The sequence below is a fragment of the Panthera pardus genome, unplaced genomic scaffold (genome assembly GCF_024362965.1).
Source record: "Panthera pardus isolate Hobbes unplaced genomic scaffold, ASM2436296v1 HiC_scaffold_11, whole genome shotgun sequence".
Taxonomy (NCBI): domain Eukaryota; kingdom Metazoa; phylum Chordata; class Mammalia; order Carnivora; family Felidae; genus Panthera; species Panthera pardus.
The window spans coordinates 32,860,697-32,876,192 of record NW_026526666.1 but is presented as its reverse complement, the minus strand read 5'-3'; positions in this window follow the sequence as shown (position 1 = coordinate 32,876,192).

Genomic DNA, 15,496 nt, shown 5'->3' with positions numbered 1-15,496 from the left:
TCCTTAGCTATGCAGACACATTTTAATTTGATGGAGTCCCATGTGTTATTTTTGCTTTTGTTGCCATTGTTTCTGGAGTCAGATTCAAAAAGATATCTCTAAGACAAATGTCAAGGAACTTACCACCTATATTTACTTCTATGAGTATTATGGTTTCTGGTCTTCCAGTCAAGTCTTTAATTTATCTTGAGTTAATTTTTGATGGTACACGAAAGTGGTTCAGTTTCTATTTTTTTGCAGCTAGCTGCCTAGTTTTTCCAGCACCAATGTATTAAAGAGACTGTCCTTTCCTCAGTATATATTCTTGCTTCCTTTGTTGTAGTTAACTGTCCATATATGGGTGGGTATTTCTAGGCTCTCTGTTTGCTTCACTGACCTATGTATCTGTTTTGATTACTATAGCTTTGTATAGTATGATTACCATACTGTTTTGATTACTATAGCTTTGTAATGTAGTTTGAAGTCAGGGAGTAGGTCCTCCAGCACATAAATAGAAGCTCTTAGGAGTCCTCAACAGTTTTCAAGAGTGAAAAGGAGTCATGAGACCAGAATATTTATAAACTGTTGCACTAAAAACTTTTTCAAGTATAAATTAGTAGACATGCACAAAGATGATCATAGTCACTTGTTTGCAATAGAAAATAAAACACAAACAAAAACATTCAACAAACTTGTAATGCCCATTGACAAATCAACACAAAATTATAAAATTATAATATACTTACCCAGTGGAATACTATATATTCTGAAATAATATGCTATGCATCTAGCATATGTATCTATATCTATATCTGTATCCATCTATCTATGTAGACATCAACATGGGAAAGGCTTCAGAAACATGTTAAATGAGAAAAGCAAATCATACACATAGTATGAATTACTGGACTTAAACAACATGTATGACAAAGCCATGAAGAGAAAGAGGGAAATACAGAACATAAAATGTAGGATAGTGATTATCTCCAGGGAAACAGGAGCATGTGTTCTATTCATCCAGCTATGTGGTAGGTTACATGCACATTGGTTTTATTTTTATTTTTTAAGCCTTGCCCAAATACTACAAATATTCTTCTGTTTGTAATGTTTAATTATAACATTTTTTAATTAAAAAGTCATTTGAATGAAGAAGGGGAAAAGGAGGAGAAAAGAAGGGAGGATGAAGGACCAAGGAAGGAAGGCAGTATTTCCGGATCTTTAATGAGAGTTAAACAAATCTATTAAATGTACTTCCTCGGATGTTAACCAGCTTTCCTATGCTGAGAGGAGATAATCCATTGGGAAAGATACCACCTGTTCAGCCCTACACATTCTAAAATGCTATTAAAACACCTATTTTACGACACTTGAGAGGCTCAGTGGGTTAAGCGTCAGACTCTTGATTTCAGTTCAGGTCATGATCTCATAGCTCATGAGTTTGAACCTCATGGCTGGCTCCACACTGACTGTGGAGCCTGCTTGGGATTCTCTCTCTTCCCCTCTCTCTGCTCCTTCCCTGCACGTGCACTCACTCACTCCCTCTCTCTCTCTCTCAAATAAATAAATAAACTTAAAAAAAACCCACCTATTTAAAACTCTTTCAGATAAAAAGACACGTTTGTGATGAAAGTGACATGGAGCAGATTTCTCTGTAGGATTGGTCCAATCCCATATACAATTTAAAGAGCTGTACAAGTGACCAGGATCAGAGGAGACAGTCTCAAAAAACGTTGAGAATGTTGGCTTGCAACCATGGTGTTCCTTCCTCAGGACAATCTACTGCTTGCCACCTGCCATTCACTCAGTTCCTTAGGGAGAGCAACACATCAGCCTTTCACACCGAGCCCAGTGACCTTGCTGCCATCTCCTGGAAATACAGCAATGGGTGATGATGCCGTGAAAGGGGGATGTGGGACAGAGACGAGCACAGAGCCCGCTGCAGGACTTTTCATTATTTCCTAATTGGAACAAGTGCAATTTACACCACTCTTTACATGGCTGTTTTGTACTCTTATAATTATAGAGTTAGCAACTTTGGCACCTTTTTTTCCACTTTTTAATTGTGTGGCTGAATATGATTGGAAAAACAAAGACGTACACCTAGGGAAAGGGAAATGGAAAAATAAGGAGGAAAAAGTTTTTTAAAAACGGCATTACTTAGACTCCTGCTTGAGCCAGCAACTGCTCCAACAGTGACTCCAGGGACTGGCAGTGCTTCAGACAAACACCTCCTGTTACAATGTCATTGTTTTGTATATTAGGAATCAAAGATTTAGTGAAATGCTAGGCCCCTTCAGAGTTTGTGAAATATCAGCAGTGTCGACCCACTCTCTCTAATCTGCTTTTTCGAATACCCAACATGCCCGTAGCACAGCGATTTATTGAAAATTTAATGTGGCAGAATAACCACACTGAAAATGAATTGTGCCTTATGGGTTTACCATGAATTATCGGGAATCCTTTTTCCAACACTTTTTCAAAGAGGACGGCGAAGGCTTTAGATTTTGGTGATTTTAGCCCCTCTTTCCTGAGGGGAGAGTTGACAGGTCTGTGGTTTGGAAAAGTTAGACTCTCTGAGGGTCGGTCTGAAAAGATAAAGAGGAGAAGAGGAGTGCTCAGCCACAGAGATTCCAACACGCTCAAGATCTGTAGACTGAAGATGGGACAGGAACACTAAGGGTGGAGGCTTTGGGAATCATGTGGAAATCTCTAGGGACAGGTTGTGGAAAAGAAAAGGTGGATGCCATGAGGAAAGGGTTTGCTAGGCTGGCCTAGCAAGTAGTATGGATTGGCATGGATGTTATACGTCTCAACGGTGACTGTGGTGGACTGAAAACAAGAGGATAAAATACTCGTCCACAATTTCTTAAATTCTTGGATGGCATAAGTTCCAGGATTCTTACACAATTCAAGGACAACATAAAAGGACCCCAGAAAATTAACCGAGGTTGAATTTCTCACCAACTCTATTAAGTGAACAAGGTAGGTAAAGGAAGAGAAGCCAGAGTCAGATTTAATCTGATTTTAGAAATCATATTTCACAGACCAAATATGTCACACAGAGTCTAAGCAGGCTGGGAGTCAGGTAGGTTGGGCTTGTTCCTTATCGTAGAGCACAGAATATTAGAGTCAAATGGATAAGATTATGGCCTTGGAGGCAGACAGCTTGGTCCTGCTTTTGCCCCTTAGCTACTCAATCTGAACAAATCAGTTTCTTCATCTGTAAAAAGAGGAGTCTATAAATATGGGCTACCATTAATAGGGTTATTGGGAATATTGCATGTAATAGCTACATAAAATGCTCATCCTAATGCTTCACATATTAGTGAATGCTCAATAAATATTAGCTTTCATTTTTAATTATTGTTCTGAAATTCAGTTCTTCTAACTGATGAAAGGAGGGCTATTTAAGTGGCCATATTCCTGCCTGGGCTTCTGGAAAGCCTTATACATTTGAAGAATCAAGTTGCAAAAAAAGAAAGTATCAAAGAAAACTTCCAAAAATATTTTCATGGCTACCATTTACTAAGCATCTAAAGTGGGCCAGATCTCTGCTCATTTCTTTCACCCATATGATCCCACCAATTCTTCTAGCAACCCTGAAAGATAAATTAGGCAAATTAGGAAATTGAAGGCTTAAACAAGCTAAGTTTCTGCTGTGTCCACAGTGAGAAAATGTTTAAACCTGGTTCGAAGCATGCTTACTTTGTGCTCTGAGAATTTTAGAAGAATTATCATCTTAAATTCTTCTTTCCCGATTATAATGTTTCATTGATAGTAGTTACCAAATACGGAGTAACTTCAATGTGCTTGGGTTTAGACTGGGAATTTAACTTATATTTTACCATTTGCATATCATGATAGCCACATGTGATAGATACTGGATCTCTACTGTACAAAGGAAATAAAATTAAGACTCACAGAGATACAGTGTAATGTAAGAGTTGTAGCTGAAACTGAGATCTGCCTTAATTCAGATGTTGTTCTCCCCCATTCCCATTATAATTCCCTGTCTTATAGGACCCATGTATTCCACTCTTAGATATCTATCTAAGAGAAATGAAAATATACATACAGCCAGACTTTGACATTACTCACAATCTTAAGAGCAACATTCCTCACATTACTCAAAAACTAGAAACCATCTAAATGTTCATCAGCTGGTGAAGGAATACACAAAAGCTGGTGTATCTGTACAATGGACTACCACGTGGCCATAAAAAGGAACAAACTACTGACACACACTCTGACAGGGACAACCTCAAAAGCATTATGCAAAGTGAAAGAAGCCAACACTGGAAGCCACATTCTTTATGATTCTATTTATAACAAGTGTCTAGAAAAGGCAAATAGATAGAGATAGAAATTGCATTATGGTTGTTTGGGGCAGGGGTTGGGAATGGGGATTAATAGTAAACAGGCATGTAAGATCTCATTGGGGTGATGAAAAAGTTCTCAGATTTATGCTAATGATTATACAATTTGGTTAACTGAAAAAAATGTTAATTTAACACTTGAAACAGGTGAATTATATGATATGTAAATATGCCTCACTGAAGTTGTTAAAAAAAAGCATTGTGAAAAACACAGTATTTAATAACCCTTAAAATACTTTGCACTTTGGTTCATTGTGTGTTTTGTCTTGTTATTCTAGTCTGTTAAGGTCTTAAATATGGTGCAATATTATTTTTAATGCGTTATGAGTCATTTCAACTAATAAATTAAAATGCTTTTGAAGTTATATGTGTTCCTATTATAATTCTTGTCTACTTTATTAAAAATAACTTTATTAATAATGTCTTGTGTTGCAATAATTCTAGGCTACTTCTATTCATTGTCACTTGTAGAAAATATCATTCTCAAAAAAGGAGAACAATATTCTAAAGATGTAGTCTAAAGAAGATACTGAGGACCTTCTCCTCATGTCTAACTATGTTCTACTCCACTATCAGGTTGTTGATAATTTTCAAAGACCTCACTGACAATGAAGGGGAAAACTACAACTTTCTGTTCCCAACCCCACACTTGTGCCTTATCCTAAAATTTCTTCTTATTATCTTGATCCACATTTTATTAATGAGGAAAGGAGAGACAGGAGAGTGGAGAGGAGAGAGCAAGCAAAGAATAAACAAAAATTTAGAAAGAAGATTTTGTGTCTTTGTTGGGGGGTGCATGTTTCTTCTAATCCTAATATTGCCTTTGGTATTGCAAAAAAACCTATTCACAGATCTTCAGCTCATTTGCTTAACTGTATAGTAATTGTAATATTCCATAGGAATTCTGTAAAATCTGCTGGTGATAGCTTAGGATGGCCCTTCAACACGGACAACCAGGCTTTGTCAGGAAGAGAAGAGAGCCCATAGTAGCTGTGTGGAGGAGGAAAGAAGGGAACAACATTGCACGTAAGTTGTATTTTTCTTTATTATTGCAAGATTTTGGATATCCTTTCAAGCAAATAGATTAGAACTTTTGTTTTCACAGTTCCCCAATCGGGAAGTAGGAACAGGGCTGGTAATTCAGGCTTTATGTACCAATATTGTTAGTATCTGTTCTGACCAGGCAGGGCCTCTACAGTTTGCTAAATATTTTGAACATAATGTCTAATATAAGCATCCCAGAGATATTAGTCCTGAAGTTTTATGAGGTGGCCTGGTCTTCATTTTATCTCTATAGCAAATGCCTAGTACACATGGTATGCACTCCACAAATGTGTGTAAAAAATCGAATGAATGACCTAGGGAGTCTGAAGAATGCTCCATGAGAAAGTGGATACACAATTCAAGGTTGCAGGGATGACCTTCTGCAGAGGCCCATTGTTGTTATGCCATAAACAGTCATGAGAGTATTTTAACTTATGGAGATAGAAATTTAGCTACTGCTTCTGAAGCAAAAGTCACAGATTGAGACAGACCTTTCTTATCCCACCAGAAAGTGACGGTGTGCTATGCGCACCCTGTGGTCAGATTGTTCAGTTTGAAAGCATGAAAACTCTGCCTTGGTTTCTTTTCTCTGAAAGACGTGATTCAGTCACTGATCAACTGGAGTTAAAGTTCAGGGAGCAAGAGAATAAAATTTAATTTACCTTTGGACAAAATATTATACTTACAGTTCAAATTCTTTATCTGTAGTAAGTGTAAAAGGAGCTAAAAGAATCCTATTTCAACAGCTGACTAGAATAAAGTCATGTTTCCTTTTGCTTCTTCCAGCAAGTTCCCTCCATTCTTTCTGTTCCAGAAATAGTGGAGAAAATAAAGTGTAGCAAGCAAAGGTACAGATTTGTGTGTCTCTGGTAGGTATGCTTATGCATGTGTGTGTGTGTGACTGTGTGTGCGTCAGGAAGGGTAAGGAACTACCAAAGTTGGAAAGAGATTCTTGATATTAGTCCAAAAAGAAGCATAAATTAAATTCCATACCAACTAAGACATTAACATCCTTAGGACCAACTGGGTAAAATTAAAGCTGGAACTCAATAGATATTAAATAACAATAATAAAATAATTGGAGGCTTTAGATTTTAATGAGGGGTCATTAGTTGCTCTTTCTATCAATATAATGGGCTATAAAGATGAGCTCTTGCCCAGTTATAGTTATTAAGGACCACTTTTTTTCTAAAAATACAATGCCTGAAGACACTCAATTGAGACTCCAATTTGGTTCATGACATCCTGACACCTTGGTTGAGAAAGCCAACAGGGAGATTCTGCATTTTGTCTTTTAAGAACTGACCCTGACCTGGCCTAACCAGGTTACATCTCAAAGATTTATCTCCATATCACTTTTATATAAACCTCAAAGAAAACATACCTGGATGTATGCCACTTTTTTTTTTTTGTCTTGATATTTAACATATAGTGAGTGGACAAAAGATTCTGGTTGGAGAAGCAGGGGACATACAAGTAGAAGTTTAAGTCACAAACTAGCATTTTAGGGCAAGACACATGACTTCTACATTGGTTGAAACACATCTGGAGAAGCACAAGAACAGACTAAAGTGTTTTCGGGAGGGTGAGAACAACGGTAAGAGGTTTGGCAAACATGTTATACCAAAAGAAGAGAGAGAGAGAGAGAGAGAGAGAGAGAGAGAGAGAAAGAAAGAAAGAAAGAAAGAAAGAAAGAAAGAAAGAAAGAAAGAAAGAAAGAAAGAAAGAAATTAATTAAAGTGCAGGTCATGAACTCAGAAGCATATAAGAGCCAAGCAAATAATACATATGAGCAAAGCAAGCCAGGTAGAAAGAACAATTTTTACCTCCTTAAAGAATTATTTCCACTCCTGTTTTTCTGAACATGAGACTTCTCAGTCCTTCTTTTTCCATCCATCCTTTGAGAGTGAAATGGGTCCAAGAAATAGTTTTTGTCTCAAGAAAAATAGAAGTGTAAGCAGGATATGAATCATGGAGAGGGCCTAGAGCAGAGGAGACTGCCCATGCAATGGAGCAGTGTCTACTTGGCTGATGGATGCTACCCAGAGATACAGGTAATGTACTTTAGAGAGTATCATTATCAAGAGAAGATTTTTAAATATTAGCTATACTTTAATTAAAAAGAAAAGCCCTTCTGTGAAGGCCAATATTGTTCAGGCAAAGTAAATCCCATCTGTGGGACAAATTTCACCCCGGGCATCCTTGACATCTTTGAAAAATGGACTATAAAAAACAAAATTCAGAGCTAGAGACATGAAAGAAGGCCTACCAAAATAGAGTAGACTTATTCTGGATCACTCTAGAAGAGAGGGGTAGCCCCAGTGGGTGGAAGTTACCAAAAGGAGTATTTCAGGAATGGAACTGACTTTGTAGACCGTTTTTCTTCTTTCAGGAAGAAGAACGGTCTACAAAGTCAGTTCCATGAGTGAAACGGGTTGGCTCAGGAAGTGACGAGCATCCTTTGATGGTTAATTTTATGTATCAACTTGACTGGGTGAAGAGATGCCCAGATAGCTTGTATATCATTATTCCTGGGCGTGTCTATGAGGTTGTCTCTGGAAAAGATTAGCATTTCGATCAGTAGTAAATAAAGAAGATCAGCCTCACCAATGTGGATGGGCATCATCCAATCCTTTCAGGGCCTGAATGAATGAATAAATGAATAAAACAAAAAGGAGGAGGAAGGGCAAAATGTTCTCTCTGTTTGAGCAGAGACGTCCATCTTATCCTGTTCCCCAACATCAACCTCCTGGTTCTTGGTTTTTCTGACTCACACAAGGGGTTACACCATTGGCCTCGGCTTGTCAAGCCTTTGGAATTTGAACATAATTAGATCATGTGGTTTTCTGATTCTCCAGCTTGCAGAGAGTAGATTATCGGATTTCTCCACCTCTGTAATTGTGTAAACGAATTCCTATAATAAATATTTCTCTCTCTCTCTGTGTGTATATATATTCATATTATATACTCATATATATATTCATATATCAAATATATTCAATATATATATTCATATATATATTGTATTGATTCTGTGTCTCCGGAGAGCCCTGAACAATACACACTCAATTGTTGTCCTCAAGTGTGATGACCCTCAGAGATACTGCTGAAGAAACTTTTTCTTGGTTCCCCTCTGAGAGCTCTAAGATCCCTTTTAACCAGGAAAGTCAGTGACTCTAGCCCTGACTCTGCAGTAAAACAAGAGAAACCACGTAGCACATATCAAGTTCAGTTCCTTAAAATTTAAAATGTATTGACTCAACATTGACTTCGTTTGGGTGATAATCATATCTTTGCCAGTTCTGAAGTGAGACTGCCTGAATCTGAAAGGGGCTTTATCATTATTGACTTTGTAACCTTGAGCAAGTTACTTAAGTTCTGTGGAAGCAAATTTACCAATCTGCAAAATGGGTTTGGTAAGAGTACCCGTTTCACACTGTGGTTGGGTAGATTAAATGATACATATACAATGCTTAACATAATGCCTATAATACAGTAATTGCTTGATAAATCTGGAGAAGCCCATGGACAGATTAAAGTGTTTCTGAGAAGGTGAGAACAAAAAGAAGGAGTCTGGCAAACGTGAGTCCTGAGAGAAGTGAAGTACCAGCAGTGGTAGTCATGAGACGTTTTGTGGTGGTGAGAGATGTATGTTATAAATTTAGGTAATAGAGACCATGACTGTCTTCTTCATGGTACTTCTAGTGCTTTACAGTTTTTAAATAAAGGGAGGGCCAACAGAGTTTCTTTCTAAACCTGAGTTTGGGGGAGAGTACATGGAAAATAATCATGGTGTGCTCAGGTTTCAGAATATGTAAACGCTTGTGTTTGCCTGATTTGAACTACAATTTAGCAGATTCTTCACATTCCTAATAATCTGACAGTGTTAAAAACCCTTATTTTTGTGGACATCAATAAAGCATATTGTCCTGTGAAGTCTAGTTGAAAAATGTAGACATCCCCTTCAGACCTGATGAGTGTAATCCAGTTGGGCCCATTCACTCAGAATAAATGGGACTCAAGAATGCATCTTCATAAAATCACAAATCACAGGGATGATACTAAAAATTTGTAAAGCCTAGGAGGGCCCATCAACCAATCAAAATGGGCACCCAGCCTATCAGAAAAGATGGTATCCATGAACGACCAGTAGAGATAAACCAATGGGTACTAGCTGAGTATCAGCCCTGCACATCAGATGCCTCACCCTTTGGGTCATCCGCTCATAAAAAGCTATAATCTTAACTGTTAGGTTCTCAAATGTCAAAGCTCTCTTGTTTAGTCATACATACTTATGTGATTATAGAGTTCTACAGTAATACTTTAAAAATAATATCCCATGAATACACTACCACTATTATATTTTTATCTGAGCAGGTTATAGGGCTGAACTGATACCCTGACCAAATGGCTGTTCCAAGATCTGGAAATGTAGACTGTGTTTTGCTTATGGCATGCTCACAACCCTGTCCTGGGTTTCTCCATGTTCAGTCCAAGAGACATTCATTTCGAAGAGCAGAGTCTTTTATTTTCCCTCAGCAAGTCCAGAGTGTCCTGTACCTTTTTAAGTACTTTGTTAGGACTTAAATCAACACTCTAATTACAGGCAAGAGGAAAGAACATTAGAAACCAATGCCAAGACTGAATGGAGAAAGCTGCTTCTTCTCATGAGCAGAGTTATATAAACTGCTCAGATCTGCTGCCTTCACTAATGTTGAGGCACTTAAGGCAAATGAGAGCATCACTCCTCCCTCTGTCCCCAGCATTTAGTTTATCACTATTTTTAAACATTTTGCAAAACTATTAGGATACTTATGGGTAACATACAGAGGAAGAGATCTGTGGTACCAGGAGAGCAGAGCCGGACAATTCTCGTGAGCAAATGATTGATTTGGGGTCATTAAAGAAATTGAGATGTTGTCAACATACGCTCTTTGTTTACCAAAACCTTCACCAACTGGGCTCAAGATCCTTGTTGCAGACAGGACTAGACATCAGAATTAAAGGGCATTTAACATTCTCTACTTTCATGTATTTGAAAATAAAGTTAGGTTTTAGAAAATTGAACCATTGCTAACCAGAGTTTTCTGAAACTTGATCCTCAGACTACGTACATCAGAATTCCCTGATTGTTAAAAATGCAGATTCAAAATTCTCAACTGAGATCTGTTGATCTACCAGTGACTGTATCTTATACATTTTTGTATCCTTATCTCCTGGCATATTATTTAACCTATGGAAAGTGCTCAATAAGTTTGTTGAATAACATGGCTTATTAATTAACGCTATCTTGGGATTGATGAGTTGGATGCGATTAAATTAACCAGAGATTTCCTTTTATCTTCTTTCCCACTGATCTTCAGTTGGCAGAACTAAAATAGTTGGAAAAATACAAGTCAAAACATTTTCCACGGTTCCCTTTAGGCTTCCAAATTTCCATCAAGTCAGTAATCTTTAAGAGTTGAAGTTAGTCTTGGAGCAGTTCTATGTTGGCTAAAACTCAAAAGAACCTAAATGGTCTAGAGTTAAAGCTTAAAGCTCAGACAAATAAGAAACTGTTCAGTATCTGATGAAGAGTGGGGGTGAGGGGATTGAGTCTGTGGAGGAAATGCAGAAGTAAAATTGTGAGATGAGGAGGAAAGCAACCAACAAGTGTGCCTGTCACAGCCCTCAGCTGTCCTGGGTAACCAGCTAGGGCTGACATGATCTGGAATGAGTAGATGGCATCTACATGGCATGGTTCAGGTGTCAAAAACCCCTCAGAAACTCCAAAGCTTCTCTGCCACTAGCCTTTCTTACTTAAGCATGAAGAATCAGAATATTATCAGAATATCTAGCCAGAGATTTCTATCCATGGTCCCACAAAACTGGAGCTTACTACATGAAATGCTGGGTGAAATCCAAGTTTTGAGTGCATGCTATCCTCAGAATCTTTACTACTCCAATGGCCAGGTTAACCCACCCCTAAGGGCCCGCAAGTGATGCTTGCTGTATGTGTGGACAAACAGAGGTTGGTTTGCTCAGTTAAGAAGCACAAGAGGGGTATGAGAAGAAAGTTGTTAAGGGAGTAAAGTGAGGGTGCATCAAGAAACATAAAACACAAATGAGCCTGTAGTTGTTTTCATGAAGGCTACTTTACAATTTCACATTTTATACAAGCGCTTCTTACAAATGGCATTGCTGACACCCTAGGGAGGTGGCACACAGCACTGGACCCTAATTAAGCAAACCAATACCTGTTTGAGAAAGAAGGAAGGAAGGAAGGGAGGAAGGAAGGAAGGAAGGAAGGAAGGAAGGAAGGAAGGAAGGAAGGAAAGGAAAGGAAGGGAGAAAGAGAGAGAGATGGGGGAAGGAGGGAGGAAGGGAGGGAGGGGGAGAAAAGAAAGAAAGAGAGAGACAGAGATAGAAAGAGAGAGAGGGAGGGAGGGAGGGAGGGAGAGAGGGAGGGAAGAGGAGGGAAGGGAAGAAAGGGGAATTTTTAGCTCTTGGGTGGTGTTGACAACAAATCCCACTAAAGACAACAGTGGACTAAAAAGAAACCAATCATGTGTTATCTGGAAAAAAGATTATTTAATAATAGGTCCCTTCCCCTGTGGAGCTGCCTGTGCTGGTTTTTCTCTTGCTGCATTTCCTTTCTCTTGCAGAGCTCCACAGTTTGACTCCTACAGGTCATTATATACATGAAGAGAGCCAAGAAACTTTGACATTTGCTGTGGGCGATAATGTATTTGAAGGGATTGGAACACACCCTTGGTGGGTCCTATCCCCCACACATGCACAGAATAGCACGCCAAATACAAAAAGACCCAAGGCGGGTCATGTTTGGGAGCATTGACTTAAAAGCTCTTCAGTTTTTTGAAACAGAAAAGCCAAAATTTATCTGTTTTCGCTCTGTGTCCCATCTGATCAAAGTCCAAGAACATGAACTGGATCATAAAATAAGTAACACACACCAGCACCAGGGGATGAGAGGGCAAGAGAGAACAGTATCGGGAAACATGTGCTCTGATATGGCCACAGAACCATTTTCCAGTCCCTAATTCTGCTCCTTCCCTCCACTCACTGCAGGGCAGCAGGTAGGAGGTTGTCCCTGCACCCCTGAAGTCTTCCATACAGCACAGGAGCATTTTTATTTCCTCCTCAGCATCCCCCTGGTCCGGCCTGGACCTGCCTTCAGTCTCAGCGAACCCACCGTGCCCTGCTGTTCTTTCTACCTTCACCTTGTACTACATATATCTCTTGTGTAAGGAGAGCCTGATCTAGATGGTTTCAAACTAGGTTTGAAGAGGAAGAAGTAGGACCTTGTCTATTTGAATAGATGCTGCCATCATCTGAAGTCTCATATGAAGACTCTTCTTTCAGTAGGGCTCCTAATAACTCCTCTCCCAAAGCCTTCTTTCTCCTTTTAAGTATTCATTACACTGACCTATTTTGACTGCAGTACATATGATAAGTGGACTATAAAAGATTTAGCTGCTGTTTGGGAACCATTTAAGTTCATTAGAAAATCTGGAATTGAACTTCTGTTTATTTTTCCCTTAAAACTCTTACTGAATGGGCTAGCACCCTGCCTTATGAGAAAATAACATACATTTTTAAAACTGAAGTTCTTGGAAGCTAATTTCTATTGAACCAGGAGTTACACAAACAACTGAAGGTAACATTTATTGAGTACCTACCACATGCTAGGTGCTTTCGTTGTCTCTTCACTGAAACTTTTTTATTTTAATTTTTTTTAACCGTTTATTTATTTTTGAGACAGAGAGAGACAGAACATGAATGGGGGAGGGTCAGAGAGAGGGAGACACAGAATCCGAAACAGGCTCCAGGCTCTGAGCGGTCAGCACAGAGCCCGACGCGGGGCTTGAACTCACGGACCGCGAGATCATGACCTGAGCCGAAGTCGGCCGCTTAACCGACTGAGCCACCCAGGCACCCCTTCACTGAAACTCTTGGGGAGGTATTATTCCCTCCTTATGAACAAGAAGACTGAGGCTTGGAGTGAGTGGTAAGCAGAGTTATAATTATTCAGGCACAGGCCCATGTCATTCATGCTGCCACAATTTGGGCATCTAGGGAAGGGTGAATCTATTATCCAGAGTCTTTCTAACTCCACGGTTTGTACCCTTAACCCCCACACTCCAATGACTTATTTAAAAATTTATTTTATTAAATTTTTTAAAAGTTTATTTATTTATTTAGAGAGAGAATACAAGTGGGAGAGGGGCAGAGAGAGAGGGAGACACAGAATCTGAAGCAAGATCCAGGGTCTGAGCTATCAGCGTGGAGCCTGATGCAGGGCTCGAACCCATGAACTGTGAGATCATGACCTGAACCGAAACCAAGAGTTGGATACTTAACTGACCGAGACACCCGGGCACCCCTCCAATGACTCCTTATATAAGCTCCGTTAGTGGATTCCCATCATACGACAAAGTTCCTTTGGGATTTGGCCTCCGCCTTCCTCTCAAGCTTCACTGTGCATCATTCATCAGATGCAAACCCATGCCAAACTACACAGTTTTCTGAACAGGAAAGGGTGCTTTATAGCCCCATAGCTTTGAGCAGGCATTCTTTCTACCCAAACAACTTTTCTCCATATATACCCAGAAAATTCCTTGTCTTTGATGAGTCAGCTCATGTGCTTCTCACCCTGTCAAGATCTACCCTGACCTCTTAACTACCTGCCAATTTAATCATTCTGTTATTGTATCTCTATATCCACCTTTGTACCTGTATCATTCTTGAGATTATGACTCTTCCAGGTCCTCTTGCCAGTAATAGCATCCCCAAGGCTCGGTACAGTATGAAGCATAGTAAGATCTCAATAAAATTTGTTGAATGAGTATATGATTCTATATCACAGAGCCCAAAGAACTTTAATCAACCTTTACTATTCAAGTTACTATTCATAACTGTTGATTACTTCACTTATTTTTTTAATTTTTCCCACCCCTGTTTGTTTTTATTTTGTCAATTCTGTCATCAGCCAGCAATCCCAGTTAATGTTGACCTCATTATTTTTGTTTCTGTGGCCTGAGTACACTTTCTGCCATGATTCTATCATACTCTGGGCTCCCCTTTCAGCCTCCCTGACATCTGCCATTTCAGTTCCTCATCCTTCCTTTCCTGGCAGATGTGAACTCCCAACACTGGTGTGGCAACAATTTAAATTCTCTCCCTAACTCCCTAGTTTAACAGTGCCAGCAAAAACCAATCCAACAGAAAGAAAGGAGGGGGGAAGATTGTTCATGCAGATGATTTGCAGCAAGAGATATAAGAAAAGCCACTCCCAGATGGAAACAAGTGTTCCCAGCTTTGGGTCCATCACCTCCTGGCCCCAGGTTAACAGAGACTCTTGGTGAGCAATCGGGTTCTCTAGCCCCAAAGTGCAGCAGGGTATCACAGTCCATCTCATCTCCTTCCCGGCAGATAAAAAATTCTTTTGCCTCTAATTAAAAAGATTAATAAAGGAATAGGACACATCAGGTTCACATCAATCATTGCCCATGTGGTTCTTATTACTGTAATTAAAAGTTATCTTCCCCAAATTTCGGGACGAAAGCTCCATGATCTACAATTGAAAACACATTGGAAGTTTTCCATTTTCTAACTCCATTCATTTTACTTCTTAAGAAAAAAGTGGCAAAGCAATATTCTTATGGCTGATAGGTTTAGAGGTGTCCCTAACAGCAATCTGTCAGCAAAAACACACTTTCTCAAAAAATTTCTTGAAACACCCTCAGAAAGGTGCATTTCCCTTTTGTATTCAAAATGAATGATTGCTTATTTGTATAATTCCTATGCTTGCCTTTTCTTCCTGTTCAGCTATCAGTGCCCTTGAAAATTCTCATATGAAAGGCACTTTTAATGACAAGTTAAAAATTTACTAAAGTCTCCACTATCATGCTTGGGCTAGAACAAGACAAACTTAATGCTTGAAAATCTATATCTCCCAGAAGGCATCAGCTTTCCCCAAAGGACACACAGCACCAACATGCACTGGCCCCTGGGTCCATGTGGAAATGTGTGTGATTCCTTTTACACAATCTGAAGGAGTGGAGTCAACCCTGGGCCAATATCTGGGGAATTAGAAC